Source organism: Doryrhamphus excisus, linkage group LG2 (assembly GCF_037039965.1).
Source record: "Doryrhamphus excisus strain RoL-2023G ecotype Guam linkage group LG2, RoL_Dexc_Guam_v1.1, whole genome shotgun sequence".
Lineage (NCBI taxonomy): Eukaryota > Metazoa > Chordata > Actinopteri > Syngnathiformes > Syngnathidae > Doryrhamphus > Doryrhamphus excisus.
In genome coordinates, this window is record NC_136358.1 from 2,160,676 (window position 1) to 2,179,432 (window position 18,757).

Sequence of the window (18,757 nt, forward strand, 5' to 3'; positions counted from 1 at the left end):
CTTGTGAAAACGCTAACTCACTCACGAACGTCTCGGGACATGAAGCGTGTAACAAAGCAGCGTGAATCCAGTTTGGGAGAGAGCCAGTCGAGGTTGGAATTCTGCGCGGAGTTAATGTGCATTGCAATTTTAGTCTGTTTCCATTACTGGGTAGGACCTTTTTGTTTAGTTATTGTGGTACCCTTGCAGCCATAACATACAGTATACTCTCCAGTTAGACGAATTGAATCCTTGAAAGCCCCATTTTGGGCCATTTGTAAAACAAGGTGCTTGCAACGTGCAACATCTCATGTTTTATTGTCGTAATAAACCCGCAGCATCTCGCTCCTTCATCAAGCAGCGCCTAAGCTAGTTGGCTAACAGACATTCACGGTGATTGAGACAAATGCCAAGGGAGCGCTCAACATGCGGGACCAATGCATCAGCCCGGAGTCTGCAGACATGTTGCTCCGAGGAGGATTGATGGAGCAAATAGCGTTGAATTTGTCCTCCTGTTCCAATGTGGCGTTTACTATTCACAGCGGAGCTCAGACGCACGTCTGAGTCTGACAAAGTAAGGCTACCGACGGCCTGGATGGTGCGTTCTATAAATAAAGACCTGTAGCAGATAGCATGGCCTGCGGCGTCGGCTTTGTTCTTGATCCAAAACTTTTAAAAGAGCCCAGCGGGATCACAGAATAGCCTGTCAGTGAAGTAAATAGAAGAAGAGAGGGGAGGATCTAACCTTTACAAAATGCTTTGAGTGTGTGAGCTTGTGTGCACATTCTTAAAATGGACAGAGAGTCCGTTCCTACCGGAAAATAAAGTCAATTTTAGTCAACAAAATGCTAACATTTAGCTGAGCTAGCGTGACAAGAGGGGGGGTGTTTTCCAATGGCATACACAGGGGTGGGCAAACTACGGCCCGGGGGCCACATGCGGCCCACTAAGCGATTGAATCCGGCCCGCCTGTTGCTTTTTAAGTATTTCAAATTTTAACATACAATCTGGCAACATAACTTGCAAGTCGGACGTCTTATTTAGTAAAAAAAAAAAAAAATTACAAATTAAATGAAAATAAATAACAAGAAAAAATATATATATCAACAATATATATATATAAATAAATGTATGATATATTAAATGACTGATGTTTAAAGTGCTCCTGAAAAAGTTTTACAGATAAAATTAGACCAAAAAAATCTAGAAAAATTATTAAGTATAAAATAGTGTGTATGTTAAATATATGTTATGGCCCCCCCGGACAATTTTGTTAACTCAATGCGGCCCACCAGTCAAAATATTTGCCCACCCCTGGCATACACTGACGAGCAGATGATGCAAGATCGCTATGGCGACCACAAAGATGCTATGCATATCTATGACTTTTTAGTCTAATTAATCTATTATCTATTAATCTATTAATTAATCTAATAAAAAAAATTATTTTGAGTGTCATTCATATATTTTGCATATAAGCTAAATCTTTTGCAAGAACACAGCTCGTGATTAGCTGCAGTAATGTTTTTTTAAATTGTTAAGTTACTGTTACTGTTAAGTTAGTGGTGTAACGGTACGTGTATTTGGACCCAGTTCCCCCAGGTACACATTATGTGAAGGACAGGAAGTCAAACTACTTTGCAAGAGAGTCACACAACTACTCATATACAACTCGACAACCTTTGGCTAGTTCAGGGGGTCGGCAACCTTTACATTTTGCCCCCTCTGCAGGCACAAAACATGCCTATAAACTTACTTTACGTTTGAATCTATTTAATTAAATGTATTAAATGTATTAAATGTAACACCTTTAGTATTGAAAAAAAACAGCACATCAGTGCTGTCTGCTCAATATCATCACTTGACTCATCACAGGCAATTCAATAAGCTGGCACTGAATTTAATAAATGTGTCGACTGGTGATATTTGCTGCCGTTCTACTGGTCCCGTCCTTGACTGTCTTTGCAGGGAGGAGCATTTCTTTGATTTTCTCAATCAGTTCTTGTTTCCATCCATCCATCCATTTTCTATACCGCCTACCCTCACTAGGGCTGTGGAAGTATGCTGGAGCCTATCCGAGAGGCGGGGTACACCCTGGACTGGTCGCCAGCCAATCACGGGGCACATATAGACAAACAACCATTCACACTCACATTCATATATATATATGGACAATTTGGAGTGTAATTTCTTTATTTTTTTCATTCAAAGGACAAATGCTATGACATTTTTACGAACGATTCTTTCAAGTATTCTCCATTGAGCGATGTGTCAATAGTTTTCGAGGAGGAAAGAAGGGAGAAACATTTGGAGAAGAAATAGAGAATGGAAAAACATTTTGGGATTTTTGGAACTTTCTTGCAAATTGTGTGTTCCTTCAAAACAGTCATCAGTGAAATGAACACTGCAAATAAACAAACCAAAAAAAAAACTCGAGGTGGGCTTCCATCTGTCTCTCGTTCACAGCACTTGTTTTTCGTCCATTTTGTCTTAAACCTTCTTATTTTGGAAAATAAAACAAACTTAGAGTATCACTCGGATAGCATGAACATCCAGCAGTTACGATATTTCAGCAAAACTACAAAATATATTGAAGTGAGTTGACGATCTACCACAAAACGTGTCACCCCGATGACATCACTTTCGGAATTAGGACCCGGCTCCAGCACCCCCTGGGACCCTCGTGAGGATAAGCGGTAGAAAATGAATGAATGAATGTCAGGGACCCTTCAAACTCTATTTTCTTAGGAACGTATTTATGGTTTTTTGTCTTACTGACTGAACCCACCGGCCGTCCTCACCCTTGCTCATCCAATCAGCAGTCAAAACACATTCTACTGTAGATGCATTCATGGACTAGCAGTGAGTCAGGTATTTCATATTTTCCAAAACGCGCATTTATTCCACTCGGCGTAGGAGCCGCAACAAGGAGGCTGAAGAGCTGTGGGCTGCCAACCACTGCGATAGTGGGAGTCATGGCTAGGGATGGTGCCAAGGAGAAAAACTTGAGCCAGAAAACCCTTGGGAACACTTGGTCTTCCCGATAAAATATATAAACGAACAAAGACAAGCGGATAAGATTAAAGCAGTGTTCCGTCATTGTTCAGTAGAAATGATGGACTTAAGTCAAATATTTATTTCTTTCATTTTCTTATCTTAACTTTGTGAGCGTGCTGGAGCCTATCCCAGTTATCTTCGGGCGAGAGGCGGGGTACACCCTGGACTGGTGGCCAGCCAATCACAGGGCACATATAGACAAACAACCATTCACACTCACATTCATACCTATGGACAATTTGGAGTCACTAATTAACCTAGCATGTTTTTGGAATGGAACCGGAGTACTCGGAGAAAACCCATGCACACACGAGAAGAAGATGCAAACTCTACACAGAGGTGGCTAACCACTGTCTAACGCTAACCACTCAAACACCGTGCAGCCCTAAGTCAAATATAGAATAGTAAAAAATAAATGAATCGTTCACTTTGTTCAAACTGCAACACTGACACACGCCGTCATTATCTCGCCGCAAGTGGAGTTTCACATATATTGACGGCACAGTTGCCCTTTTCCCCCCGCCCCCGTGCATAGTTGGCCCAAAATGTCTCATTGAATATTTAATGCGTGTGGCGGTGTAATGACGGCGGAGACCCGGACCTCGCCTCTAATTATACAGGCTTCCACCGGTGAATCATCAAGGCCGCCATGGGCCGCAGCGCCTCACCTCTGCCTCCCTCACGTCCGACCCCCCCCCCCGCTCCCTTCAGTCCTGGCCACACAGTGACCTTGCGTGCCCTTTGTTTTGGCAGCCGGCGTCTCCCGGTTGGCCTTTGTGCCACTCTCCGTCTGTTTAAGCCTGTCTCCCTCCAAATGACATTAAATGCACATTAAAAGTCTATGTATAGTAAATTGGAGCAGACAGAAAGCAGAGGTACAGCGCAGAGAGGGAGAAGCGGTATTTAAATGGCTGCATTAGCCTGCTGTTAGACGTGGAGCGCTGCCACTGCTTTGGCACACGGCTCACTGATGAATATGCAGAGCAGCTGCAATGACGTGCAAGAATATAGTGTGTGTAGAGAATAATAATAATTGTCCTATTTTCCTTTTCCTTCATTGCTCGAGAGCACTCATGCAAAGTGATGCAGGGCTGAAAATAGACCAGCGCGGGCCATCACCGTCTTGGCCCAGTAAAAAGCCACTCTGTATGAGTGCATACGTGTACTGTGTGTAACCCCGCACATGCATGCTTAAGTGCGTGTTCAACATGCCTATGAGCATGGCAAGGTGGCTCCTGCCCTGCCATCTTATCGGATATGGACAGGGTCTAAAAATAGACATGCATGAGTCTTGAAAGACATTTTTCATTTGCATTAGCATGCATGAACACTTCTCTTTAAAGAGAGCTCAGGTTTTTTCTCAAGAGGGAAGTGTGACTCAGGTTACATCCTGTGGTATATACAAATTAGAAGTGGTAGCGGTGCCAGGGTACGCAACGTTCAGGCTATGTTCAGCTCATTCCGGGTAACAGAACAAAAACATAAATACTGTATATCAGGGGTCTCAAACACGCGGCCCGCGGGCCAAATGTGGCCCGCAGGACACTAGTTTGAGGCCCCCGCCTTGAGATGAAAGTTTAATGTTAGTGCGGCCCGCGCAAGTTTGATATGGATGCTGTATGGTATCATGTACCCAGAAAAAATTCTTACGTTTGATTAATGTTCATGTTAAAGGTTAAATAACTGTTAATAGTTATCCTCCCTACCCGTGTGGAAGTGGTAAGTTTTTGGCTTTTTAAGTTTAAAGGAAATAACTTGGAGGCTACCGTTTAGGTCGCTAGCTCTCTAGTTTGCGAGTTAGCATGTGTCTCAAGACCCTGCAGTTGCGCAATATGTTGTAAATAAAAAAAGTATAAATGTGACTATAGTCGTGTTTTGTCATGTCTACAGGGCTCTAATAATGCTTTGTTCATTTTAATCTGAAAAAAATAATTTGTCTACCCACCAACTATATGTGGTTTCTTAAGTTTTTATTATTTGCCATTTTATTATTATTATTATTATATTTATTTATTACTGAATGCCATGAGAGGAGGTGATGCAAGGACGCCATGGCAACAGCAGAGATGAGTATCATGCATCATGACAACCCAGTGTCGCATCAACGTGATACTTCAACATAAAGTACTATATCATGCTGCTTTAAACCTAATCAAGGAGGACATATTTAAAAAACCAGGAGCCAAAAGTGAACAAAATTGAATGTTTATCCAGTCTTTTCCACACACCAGCAGCTCGGAGTCCACCATGCCATGAACTTGCTGCTTCTGTCCTGGTAATCTTTATGCTTTCCAACAGAGAAGACCTAAATCTCCACAGTCTGCAGCCATGCCAGGGAAAACAAAGCTTGATGAAATCAGAATGAATCCACGCCAAATTTCACACGGCACTTTGATTTCGACTTTGTACCCAAGCATAAACGAGGGATACGGGATGGGGCGAATAGACTCGTTTATGGTGATGATGTTTTTATGTGTGTGTGTGCTGGTTTTAGCTTTGGTGCACACTAGCTATGACTGACAGAATGACAGAATGACAGCTTGGAAGTAAAATATGGCACATGCATGAGTGAGGAAATGCATTAGAAAAAATAATCGATATGCTTCTAAGTTAATACAGAGGGTCATGAATAATGATATCATAAAATAAATGTTATTTGCCCATTGAACTTTATTTTATGTGTATTTTCTAGTCATTTCAACATTTGCTTCAGTAAAAAATTGCGGAATTTTCACATTTCCTGCTCAAATACAGGGCAGAAACCTAACATGCAAACGTCCCCTCTCGGCACGAGCCCTGCCTCCCGCCCGTGTTGGATGATGGCGTGTGCCAGTTTCTGTTTGTCAGCATTTATTATCCACCATAACTTTCTACAGTCTATCAATATACTTGCTAATAGAATACATAGAAATGTCAAACAGGAGAAACCTGCAGGACTGTCCTCATCCACAAGGTGCTTAAATATAAATATACTAAATATATAAATAAGTCAAATGCTATATATTTTGCTCTGCTGAATGAATATGACTGCCAAGATACCCAAGCTCACCGGGAGATGATCAGACTTTTGCAACAAAGTATCAGAATCTTTCCTGCAGAAGACAAAAGGTAAGAATTAAGAATTAAGAAATTGGAAATTAACCAAAGTGAATTATTCTCTTCTTTTCATGGTTATCCTCTTAATAAGCAACCTGAATGACTCCAAAGGAGTCCGTGCCTCACCAGCCATGAATCTTACCGCACGTCACTGGACCTCTACCAAAGAATACGTGTTCATTTTGTTAGTCCAGGAAACCTCAATTCTTAAACTAGCAGTAAAAGTGACTTTGCCAAAGTGGCGTTTTGGAAAGAAGATGGCCATTCTGGGTTATTTTTAGATTCCACCTTCCTCCTCCACCCTCTGCTGTCCTCATCCTGTCCTTTCTCTGCTCTGTCTTTTCCATCTCTTCGCCCTCTCCACTGAAACAGCCCCGTGCACACACAGGTATTACCTGGGTCGCACGGTTCACTTCCACGGGTGTGTGATGGAGTCATTTCGTTTCAAAGGCAACCATAAAATACTGGCATAAAACGATCAAAAAGTGACGATAAAAAACGATAAAAATGTTTTATTTATAATGTAGATTTTTCAAATATACCATTTACGAAAGTACAAATGTGTTTTGCCAACATCCATGTCAAGTCTCTTGTATTTTGTATTACATATTTACTTAATAAAGTTTAATAAAGGTTTAATAAAGGTAAAATAAATTAAAAAAAAATAAAAAATAAAAGTCTCCATCCGCTTCAAAACATACATGCAAATGTAGATGAGATCTTTCCTGTCCTCTTGATTTCTCATTCCAACACTTCATGACGCCCACCACTGAAGTGCCCCTCCACCTGGAGAGTGAACCCCCCCCATCCGGCAGCCACTCGGCCTGCTCTCCAAAAACCCTCAGCATCATGTCCGCTGTGGCCAAGGAGTCGCCTGTCACACTCGTCATGAACAACAACCATCTTGACTCTGAGCGACTCTTTCAATTGTTTTTTTTTTTTTTTGCTCTCAGCAGGTTGCGTCTGAAGGGGATTGTGTTCTTTGTTTGGTGAGTACATTGTGTTCTACATTATGCACAAGGCATGTATGTACACCCGACGTATGTGTGTATGTGTGTGTGGGGGGGGGGGGGGGGATTTGTCCTGTATTCAGCACCATGTGTGTATCTGTGTCGCCACAACACAGCCACTTAGTAAGTGAGCCAGCTCCATTTGGGACAACATGAGAGGCACTCCGGGAAGCGAGGTGCAATCTTTTTTAATGAGACACCCAAAATGCTTCAAAGTCAAGCGTGTGGATGTGGACTCTCACCAGAGATGCCCGAGAAGAAACATTTCTCTTGATTTTTTTTTGTGCGGTGTGTTCAAGGTTTCCATTTAAAGGTGTTTTTGTCCTCATTTAACCACTTTTTATCCATCGCTCCATCCTCAAGGCCCATCATTCATGATGAGGTTTAAATGGACGAATCCATCTAACGTGTAGACAAAAGCATCGCCGCTTGGCATGGGCCCGTATGAGATTTGGATGGTATGATAACCTTGGGCAAAAAAAATATCACAGTTTGACGATTTCACTGTATTGTAATTACAGCTCTAGAAGGTGTTATTTTGAAATATCTATATTGAAAAGAGGAGAAAAAGCTGACATTTTTAAACCATATAATACAACACAATGAAAGAACCTATTTGTTTTCAAATTTAATAAATAACTGAGTGGCTCAAAGTGAGTCAAACAATATAAATAATCTTGTAATATTGGCTTATTTTTCGGGTGATGTGATTGGACACCCATCACGACTGTGCTCACGGAGTCAGAAAAGGTTGCTGAGGGCACGTCCGTCACATGTCACCCGTAGCCTGACACAGCCTTGTACACAACCAAAGCTCCTCCTGCACTAAAAGTGCCACATAGTGTCTGCATGCTCCCAAATTTGTGACGAGGAGGGACTCATCCCCAAATATTGCTCACACTTGCAAGTACAGCGGGTCGGCGCCGGGGCTTGATGACATCACAGGCCTCGAAAACTCAGTGCTAGCTCCCTAAATGTAAATCTTGCTAAGACATGTTTTGCAGGCACTCTCACAAAGACAGGAAGTCCCACAAACGGCACGACGACACGCTTGTTCTGGATGCTGCAGTGGGGGGCGGAGCTTATCGGCAGAGGGGACGTATCGGCCGATATCAATACAGTGCTTGTTCACTGATACCGGTTGATCGGAACGGTATGGAATTAGCTGCATGGTGGTTGGTGAAAACCCGAGTTCGATTCCACCCTCGGCCATCTGTGTGTGGAGTTTGCATGTTCTCCCCGTGCATGCGTGGGTTTTTTTATGGGTACTCCGGTTTCCTCCCACATTCCAAAAACATGCTAGGTTAATTAGCGACTCCAAATTGTCCATAGGTATGAATGTGAGTGTGAATGGTTGTTTGTCTATATGTGCCCTGTGATTGGCTGGCCGCCAGTCCAGCCCGAAGACTGCTGGGATAGGCTCCAGCACCCACAAGACCTTCGTGAGGATAAGCAGTAGAAAATGAATGAATGAATTACCCAAGCTGTACGCTCACCACATTGTATCAAAGTGTCACTTCTTTAGTAATTTCCCATGAAAAGATACGATATTTGCTCCCAAGACTAAATATGATATTTGCAAAAATGTACTCACTTTTCAGACGTACTATACTCACTTGACCGTCACTTAATGTGTACTGTGCGGGAACTCAGTACGCTGCCATACCATGCCAAAAAATGAGATGACATGATTAAAGGCGGTTTCACCTCCAGTGTGTATGCTGCATACCTGAATGGGCAAACCAGTGAAGACAGAAATTCAATTAAATCAATGCATAGGTGTGCACGTGTGTGCGTGCATGCATGTGCATGCATGTGTGTGTGCTAAGACAGCTGGATCAATCCCCAGTGAGGAGAGGTTGACAGAGTAATGACCTGTCTTCTGTTTTCATCAGCTTCTTTCTCTCTTTCTCTCACTGTATATTCCACTTTCTGTCTATTCCACACACGCACACACGCAGGACATCATCCTCACTCATCCCTGCCTCCTTCATCACTTCCTTTTTCTTCCACTCACAGCAGTCCAGGAATAACTCCACTAATCTCACATTTATTCCCCTTCACTCAATCTTTTCTCAGTCTTCCTCGCTGATCCTCCATTTCTCTTTTGTTGACACTCTTTTTTTTTTTTCTAAATGAAATTCCTTTCAAGCGACCGGCGCCGCCTCAGCCCCAATAACTCAAACAGCCGACCTATTTGATGCATCATTCATGGTTTTGTTCCCTAATGCACTCCATCTCTTTCACAGTATCAAATCTCCATCGTCGGCTTTTATCCGTCGTTACAGCGTCGCCCCCTTCCCTCTTGCTTTTAGTGTGTCGTCTTGTTGCCGCAGCCTCGTGCCCCTTTTTTTCTCCCCCGTATTTCCAACCATTTCTCTATTTCAGCCCTTTTTCTCATCCTGTCGCCGCCTCCTCTATTTCTATCTCATTCCCTTTCCCATCACACACCCTGTGCCCATCAAGCCGGCTCCTCCTCATGTCTCCGGCGTCCTCTCGCTCCATCATTCCTCGAGATGAACGTCTGAGTGCTAATGCACCGCTTCCAGTAATGGGATGCTCCTTTACATCCCAACAGAAACAGCAGCGAGGCCACAAGTCAGCTCTCTAAAAGCCATCCTTGTCGCATCGCATGCCGCAACGTTGTGCTCCCGCGTCCCTTTTGGCTTTTCTTATCAACGCGCGCGACCTGTAGATAAGCATGTAGCCCGCGGGGTGATTATCCTCGCCAGATAGCAAGCATGTTGTGTGGCATGATGAAGTGCACCAAGTCAAAGATGCATGCGACTTAAGTGTGAGATAAACGCACCTTTTGCAGGCTGGTCCCTGCGGTTTTTCCTGTACCGTCGGGTTAAAAGCGCTGATGCATCTACAACATGCGGGGCCAATTTCTTCCACACCATCCATAGGGAATACTGACAATACTGGGAAAAACGGTTCTGTGGCGCTGTCATGATGACATGTTGATGACTTCTACAGGAAAAATATGGTTCTTACTGGAGCAAAGCCAACGTTTAACACCATGTTTAAGAGTATAGTTAGGAGGATTGAAGTAAGGGTATAGGTTTATTATTCTTTCCCACTTACATATTCCACTTTTTATGCACATTTTTCTTCTCGCCCAAGATCCTTGGTGCTCAAGTAGCGTTCTTTTTTTCCTCTTTCCTTTTTGTATTCCTTCTCTTTCTCTTTTTTAAAGGGCTGCTGTTTTAGCAATGGATTTTCCTCTCACAACCCCTTTGAGAGCATCCCATAAAATATTAGGGTTTACCTCACTATTATCTTTGTCCTCTAGCTAGATTTCAATGTCTTTCTGGGCTTCTTCCACAAATATTTTATTATTTACGAGTCCAGCATTTAGTCTCCATAATGTATTTTCTCATCTGATTTTAAGTCAACCATTCACACTCGATGCGCATCATTTTTTTTGATTGAAAAAGTAACCAATTGTAGCGTAACTCCTATGAGGTGCTGAGTAGTGGGCGTAGTTGCCACAAATTCAACAAAACGTTCTGCGCCTAAAAGGCAGCGGAGAATGCTAACCATTGCACAAAAGGTTGGATTTCTGCACGAGCTAAAGGAATGTAGAAGTTACACGGCTGTAGGACGCCATTACAGAATAAATAAATCTTCGGTTCAAGGAGGACTGCAACGCGGCAATATGTTTAACAAGAATACAAAAACGCTACATTACAGCCAAATGGCGCAGGGACGAAAAGGGACGTGTGAGTCACTGAATAATATCTTATGTCCAACCAAAACGAAGGTTTGAATTTTTTTGAGTGTTGTCGATTGTTGCTAGCTTGTAAAGCCCTTTGAGACTCTTTTGTGATTAGGAACGATATAAACAAACTTGACTTTATTCAAGAGAGAAATGTTAGAAAATGTTAATGCCTGTCTGGTAAAAAATGTATCAAGTGTATGGTGAGAGGTTTTGCAGCTTTATATATGTGGGCTATTTTGAGAACCTATCCTCCCATAATAAACGTGGGAACATTGTATGTAGTTCATCACAATGTGGAAGTCACCCCCACATATTAATATTCACATTTAGCGACAGCATTGTAGTGTTATTATGCATCCCTTCCTACTCTCCTACTCCTTTGCTGTTTCCCTTCTTTTATAATCATGTTAGAACAGCTGTACTGCTGCTTTGTATTAATTGGAGGTACTTTACGGCCACCTGGGAGTCCATCTCGTTATACTTGCCACCAGAAATACCTTATTTTGTTTCTTTTAAATTATTGGTTACGCAACCGAGTATTCTGCTTTTCAAAAAAGTAGGCAGGAACTGTGATACGATGCATGTCCAGAAAAATGAATCCAAGGTATTGGAGTTTTATTTAAGTCCTTTGGGGGAACACATCTGAATTGTAATAAGGCAAAGACAGTTACAGCAAGTAATGTAGGTATTCTGCTACCAAAAAAGTTGTTTTCCACACCAACATAAAAACAGCACTGTCTGTTTGATAGTCTTATCACTCACCTCGCCTCGTGGAACCCTCGGGAAGCATTTGGCTCCTCTCACGCCAAGAAGCGTCATGTTTGAACTGTTCTCCAAAGCTCCGCCTGCAAAGCCTCTCCTGTCGTGACTGACCTTGAATTAAAGCTTTGACAAGACTAAACGTAACAGCATCGAAACTGTCGTGGAGTGGGAAGACACCCGGGGTAACGGGAAGCAGGGGGGGGCACTTGGCAGATCCGATTATTCCCCAAAACGTATTTACCCTCATGCCGCAGTGACAGCAACATTGGAATGCTCCCCAGGCTAGTAAACCTGCGTATGCGTGACAGGACAAGTGGCGAGAAGAGTCACTTAGACAACTTAATGTGCTCAGACGACAAAGAGGACAACTCCGCACCCCCCCCCCTCCGCACCAAAAGACTTACACTCTCCACACGCTAGCAGCAGGTGATACAACATGCTCGGGGGAAAAAGTAAACATACATATTGTTACATTTTTACGGCACTGAGCGCACAAATATAAGACGGATGCAGATCCCCTCGAGCCTTAGCAACAAGGATGCTCAACTTGAAGCCATTTAGCGCCTCCTGGGCATGCTACGCTCTCCTTCAGCCTGCAGGCATTCTTTCAATCTTCACTCTCTTTTATATTTAAGGCCACAGGGGTTGCATGTAGCTGTGAGTGTGTTTTTATTCCATCAGGAAGAATACTAAGAATGCTAAGCTGTGGAGGATATCAGATGCATTGAAAAATAGCACAAATTCACAGCAATGTGCAGTGACTCATTGGGCAGGTGTACTGTACTTTACCGGTAAGGTGTTCAAGTGCTCATGTCAACAAAATGCATGTTAATCTTGTTATTATTGCTGTGTAAAATACTACTGAAATGCATGTGTCCTCGGTTAGGATGTTTTTTTACACTTTCTGTCACTTCTATCGTAGACTGGAGAGGAAAGAGGAAGTGATGTTGCCTCAACAACACTCACACCTGAAACTATCAATGAAATACACAGAACTCAATACATTTTTTAAAGAGAACCACTAGTGGCAAGGAAATGGAATTTTCTAATCAGTTTATGTGGTAAAGTAAATTCCCTTAACCTACTGTACGTGACCTCCATAAGCATTCTATAGTTATCCATGCGTCCACATATTCCACAGGTGCATACAGTACATAGCTGCGGGCTAAGTAAAAATCCAATTCCTCTCTTTGGGATTTTTACACAAACAGCAAAGAGGCGTTGTGGAGCTGCAACAGAGAGGCAGGAGGATGCGGAGGAGAGAGGGTGTTGCAGAGGGCCTTGGCAACAATGACCTCTGAGATCCTCCTAATTGGGCAAATCTCTGAGCAGGGACCCGGCGTCCCACTCAGGTCAGGCATTGGCCAAAAGAAAGGAAGAGGAAGGGCGGGGGGGGGGGGGGGGGTTGGAGCCACAAGAGGAGGCGCCATGAAAAGGTTGCGCTATGTGAGTCTAATGAATTGAGGGGGTTGTGCAAGAGCAGCATTGACCTCCACCCAACTTCCTTGCTGTTCACCAGCTCGTTTTTTTTTTTTTTTTTCGAGGCGGGGGGGGGGGGGGGGGGGGGGGGGGGATTGACAGACAAGAGTAAAATATATTCCGCTGCAAATCACCAGACAACTGAGGCCGAGCTCAGCGGCGAGACCTTGTTGGCAAGAGGGCCACAAATTGCTCTGAGTGAGAGGCGTGAAGAGACGGGAGAGTCTCCTTTAAGGGCCCCGCTGGAAGACTAATTTATGTGCGTCCTGATCAATGGGTTAATTAAGTGGAGAGGGGAGAAAAGGCCAGTGGCAATAAGAGGAAGGGGGACGGATGGATGGAGGATAGCTGGCGTGACTAGTTTAGATGTGGGGAACATGGACCATCTCCACCCAGTCATTCTCCCATTCATGTTAGTGATGATTTTCACTGTGAGATCAATACAGCTCCACCTCCTTTGGATAAGCTTCGTAAAAAATAAGATGTCGAGGATGCAATACAAGGGGCGGTCTTGGAGAGACCTTTAGAAAAAAATCTATTTTGATATTTACTCATCAACAAAATGCTTCATAGGAAGAGGAAGCGGCACATAAGCACAGCTTTGCTTCCATTGGTTGTCCATCTTTTGGTTGGAGATCCTTTGGTTGGATCTCAGTAATCCATGCGTTAACTCATGCTTTGGTTGGAGATAGCATTTATTCCACAAATCCTGCTGACTTGCAGCCTACCCTTCTTCTTCCCCACTTCTTACTTCCAAGTCCCTGGAGTTTAAGCCCAAACGTTTTATGTGGGCTCCAAGGGAGCTCTGCTTTGCTTTCTTCCCATGTCTCCCAGTGGCACCACTCAACAACAACCAACCAACCGACCCCCCCCAATCCGCACCCAATCCCTCCCGCTGTTTAAAAGTGTTACGCACTAACAGATATCCCAGCATGGCAATCTCGTTTGCCACTAGCGTGTGATCAAGGTTACACTCCCGTAGCTGAGCTAATTAGGCTGACAACACCACCACATCTTTCTTCGTCTAATGCTGCAATGTGTGTCTATACAGTAAGTGTATGCATCTTTTTAGCACACTTCATTTTCTTTCTTCCACCTCAGGTAATTTCAAGATGACTCATGAAGGGCACTGCACACAAGGATGGTGACTGTTTTTTTGATTTTTTTTGCAGAGGGATGCTCAAGCTGCAGGCCAAGTAGATAGGTGCATGCAGTAAAGTTCAGCGCGAGCCGCTGACATTTACGTGCCGACTGCTACCTGTGTCGTGTGCAAAACAGATTCAGGCCGGAAGGGGCCTTGCATTGGATTCCATTTGTCACCAAAGGACATGCTTCAGCCTTGAAGAGCCACAGATTAATGGTTCAAACAACACGCACCGTTTTCTCTGAGGGATGGAGGACACACAACAAAACTCAAAAGGTGCTTTTAGAGCACTTCCAAAGAGAAAGGCACGCCAAACGTTCTGAGGCATCAGCTTCTGTGTGTGTGTGTGTGTGTGTGTGTCACATATGCGTGTCGCTCTTCATCATCATGTTCAGCGTCCTTTTCGCCAAATGCGACAGTGACATCAACCGTCATGGTCTCGCTTGGCAATGGCTGAATGGCGTGAAAGTCCAACGCTGACGTCGCAAAGCTCATTCGTCACTGTCAGTCACACTGTTGACTCGCCTCCCAAAAGTGTCGATGTTTGAGCGCACGCAAATTGCCTGCCTGAGTGGAGCCCGGCTAATTGTCCATGTGAGAATGGGAGTCATGTTATCATTAACGTCTGACATTGTGACAATGAAAGCCCGGCGGACTAACAATGCATCAACCTGAGCTTCAAATGCTCTAATTGTTCAAGGGAAAGTCTTAATGCATCTTGAGACTTAATTTAGGAAGTGTCACATCCCTATAGTCGTTGTGAATAGACCAATATACTGTAGGTGTGATAACGGGGTATAGGGCAGGGGTCTCAAACTCAATTTACTTGGGGGCCACTGGAGTTAGGGTCTGCGACTGGTCCGCATCCGGTTTCCCCCCCCCAAAAAAACGCATTTATTAAAAACAGAAAAATGAATAAACTTTGCTTTGGTTCCGATTTTCTACAAGAAAAAAAAACAAAAACAAATCAAGAATAAAGAAAATCAATCAATTAGTAATAAATAAATATAATAATAATAATAAAAACTTAAGAAACCACATATAGTTGGTGGGTAGACAAATATTTTTTTTCAGATTAAAATGAACAAAGCATTATTAGAGCCCTGTAGACATGACAAAACACGACTATAGTCACATTTATACTCTTTTTATTTACAACATATTGCGCAATGGCAGGGTCTTGAGACACATGCTAACTCACAAACTAGAGAGCTAGCGACCTAAACGGTAGCCTTCAAGTTATTTCCTTTAAACTTAAATAGCCAAAAACTTACCACTTCCACACGGATAGGGAGGATAACTATTAACAGTTATTTAACCTTTAACATGAACATTAATCAAACGTAATATTTTTTTCTGGGTACATGATACCATACAGCATCCATATCAAACTTGCGTGGGCCGCACTAACATTAAACCTTCATATCAAGGCGGGGGCCTCAAAGTAGTGTCCCCGCGGGCCGCGTGTTTGAGACCTCTGGTATAGGGATACTCAAGTTGGAAGCATACAACAGTCTAACATGTCTTGGAAATATGGAGAATTCATATAAAGGAGCTACTTATTCAATCTGCGTTCATAGGCGTGGTTTGGTTTATTCCAGAAGTGGGACTCAAACCGAAACGTACACCAACAACTGATGGATGTCAGAGCTGGGGGGACAATGACCTCTGGTTTTGGTTTAAATGCCAATGATAACAATGTATTTTTATCACAAAACAGCCTAAGAATATAGCTGGATGAGTGCCATATTTCACACAAAACAGACAAAATTATTGCGTACATTTTCGGTGTAAACTGAAAAATAGGCCTACACTAACCAAGGTTCCACTAAACACTAATAAAAATTTTTTTTACAGCATTTACACTGGTATTTTTATCAACAGAGCAAAAGCTGTGCAGTAAAGAACATATGCATAAAGTAAAGACTTGATTGGGCAGCTTTTGTGGCATAATTACATGATGTAACTCAAATATTCCAAAACAAACAAATGTCATCTGCTGGGTGGAATTCATACTATATAGTTCTGCTGCATCCTGGATTACTTTTAAAGAGCACTGTTATCACACACACTGATCCAGGTAGCATAGCGGAGAGATATCACGTCCATCACATGGTCTTAATACTATGCCTCATTATGGTTGACTGACTAAGACCAGTACTGCATTTACGTGAGCGTGTGTGCATTTTATAACAGCCCTCATCATTATGCAGTGCAGCCACAGTAATAACACTTCAGCATGTGGGCCAACAAAGCCTCGTGCCGTTACCCGCCTCTTCCTCACCAACGCGGCTGCGTTTCCTGTTGCCGGTGCTTTAAGCTCCGGCTGACAGCTCGCACTAATATGCATGTGCGCCGCATAGGCCGGTGAGAACACGTGCGGCCCAGCGGGGAGCACACGGCAGATGTTAGGTGTGCAAAATGAGGCAAAAGACAGCCAGAAGCTCTGAGCTAAATCTTCACATTCAAATGCACAAGACACAATGAAGTAACTCAAGCTTTAGAAAACAGATCAAGCTCACATGGAGGAGGCTAACTTTGACCGCCTGGGGAACCTTACTCCATTCATTTTCTACCATTGAGAGCCATAGGATTTAGTTAAGAATGGTTCCACACCACATGGCGGGCGAGTGGTTACCGCGCAGGCCTCACAGCTTGGAGACTAGGGTTCAATTCCACCCTCGGGCATCTATGTGTGGAGTTTGCATGCATGGGTTTTCTCCGGGTACTCCGGTTTCCTCCCACATTCCAAAAACATGCTAGGTTAATTGGCGACTCCAAATTGTCCATAGGTATGAATGTGAGTGGGAGTGGTTGTTTGTCTATATGTGTCCTGTGATTGGCTGGCGACCAGTCCAGGGTGTACCCCGCCTCTCGCCCAAAGACAGCTGGGATAGGCTCCAGCATTCCCTGCGACCCTCGTGAGGAAGAAGAGGTAGCGGCATTCATTTTCTACCACTTTTTTCTACCGCTTTTTACTGCTACCGCATTTTCTATGGCTTATCCTGAGGATGGAGGGGGTGCTGGAGCCTATCCCATCTGTTTTCGGGTGAGAACACATTCATACCTATGGACAATTTGGAGTCATCAATTAACCTAGCATGTTTTTGGAATGTGGGAGGAAACCGGAGTACCCGGAAAAAACCCACGCATGCACGGGGAGAACATGCAAACTCCACACAGAGATGGCCGAGGGCGGAATTGAACTCAAGTCTCCTAGCTGTGAAGCCAGCGTGCAAACCACTCTTCCGCCATGCAGACGCTTTCTGGTGTTATTTATATTTATGTGAGATTTTACTTGAGATGCTGTCACAGAATTCTTCCAAGATACACACCAGTGGAGGCATGTAACACGGCCATCTCATGCTCACGTACATAAAGTGAAGGATTTCAATGTTTTCTGCACAAAATCACAGCACAATTTAAGCTCACAGGCCCACTTCTGCTGAATGTGCCAGAGAAACAGAGCGGGAAGTGTCCCGGTGTGCTGCTCAGAGCGACACAGATTCCAACTGTCACTCAATCTGACTGGCCGGCACTCAGGACGTATTTAATCCCAGCTGCGAATTCCATCAAATCTGTATCATGCTTTCTATTCAAGACGCATGAAATCCCACCATTGCCTTGCGTCTCTATTATTAATCAAATTACTTGCTGGAAAACACGCAGGCTTCTTTTAATCTTTGCGGGGCCGTCTGAGGTGGAACGAGGAGGCCGACGGGCATTCTGGGTGGTTCCGATCGTGTGTGTCTTCCTTCAGCTTTTATCTCTGAGAAGAGAAGAGGAGTAAATGCTCATTGATCTCGGCTGGCGGTCGACTCGCTCGGTGCGAGGAGGTGGATGGTGGGGGTTTGCCGCACGCTCTGGAAGTGAACAGAGGCGGGTGGGGCGGGGGGGGGGTCTTCAACCTTGCTATCACCTTCTTAACCAGCCCGCCACTTAGGACAAAGACATAACATAGCATAAAGACAAAGAGAACAACTTGAGGGACCTGACCTCTCTTGTCTCAGCTAAGTAGCTAAGGGGAAAGATCTCACTCCAGTGGCCATAAGGTGGCAAGCTGGGCCACAATGGATTGACTGTGGAGTGGGAAGCAACATTTGAGTGTATTTAAAAAGACCACAGCCAAACAAAAAGATCCATATTGCCCTTAAGACTGATGCAGCATGTACATGTTAGTGAAAAAAATAAACAACTCAAAGCACCTATCTCCACCAGGCTCCACCTTGGGATGCACACAAAGATGCTGCAGTGCAACAAGGCCCACCCGAGCGCACCAAGGTGCTCTCTAGAATCAAATGAAAGAGACGGCCCATAAATGGATAGAGAGCCAAGCAAGGCATAGAGAAACAAGGAATACAGGCAATAAAGAGAATGGCACTTTAGTCTTACAAATCCATATTGTCTTGACAGGCGAGGAAGCTAGTCGATTTAATTTAAGAGCGAAGGTGGTGGGCTGCCTGTGGGGTATTAACATGACAGTACTGTTTGCAGAGAAATAAGAGA

At 43.8% G+C, this 18,757-nt stretch overlaps 1 protein-coding gene across 3 annotated transcripts in view; it reads right to left on the reverse strand.

Annotated features, from left to right (window-relative positions):
• The window catches only part of nlgn2a (neuroligin 2a), a 91,667-nt gene that overhangs the window by 71,177 nt on the left and 1,733 nt on the right, over nt 1-18,757 (reverse strand). The window lies entirely within an intron of this gene.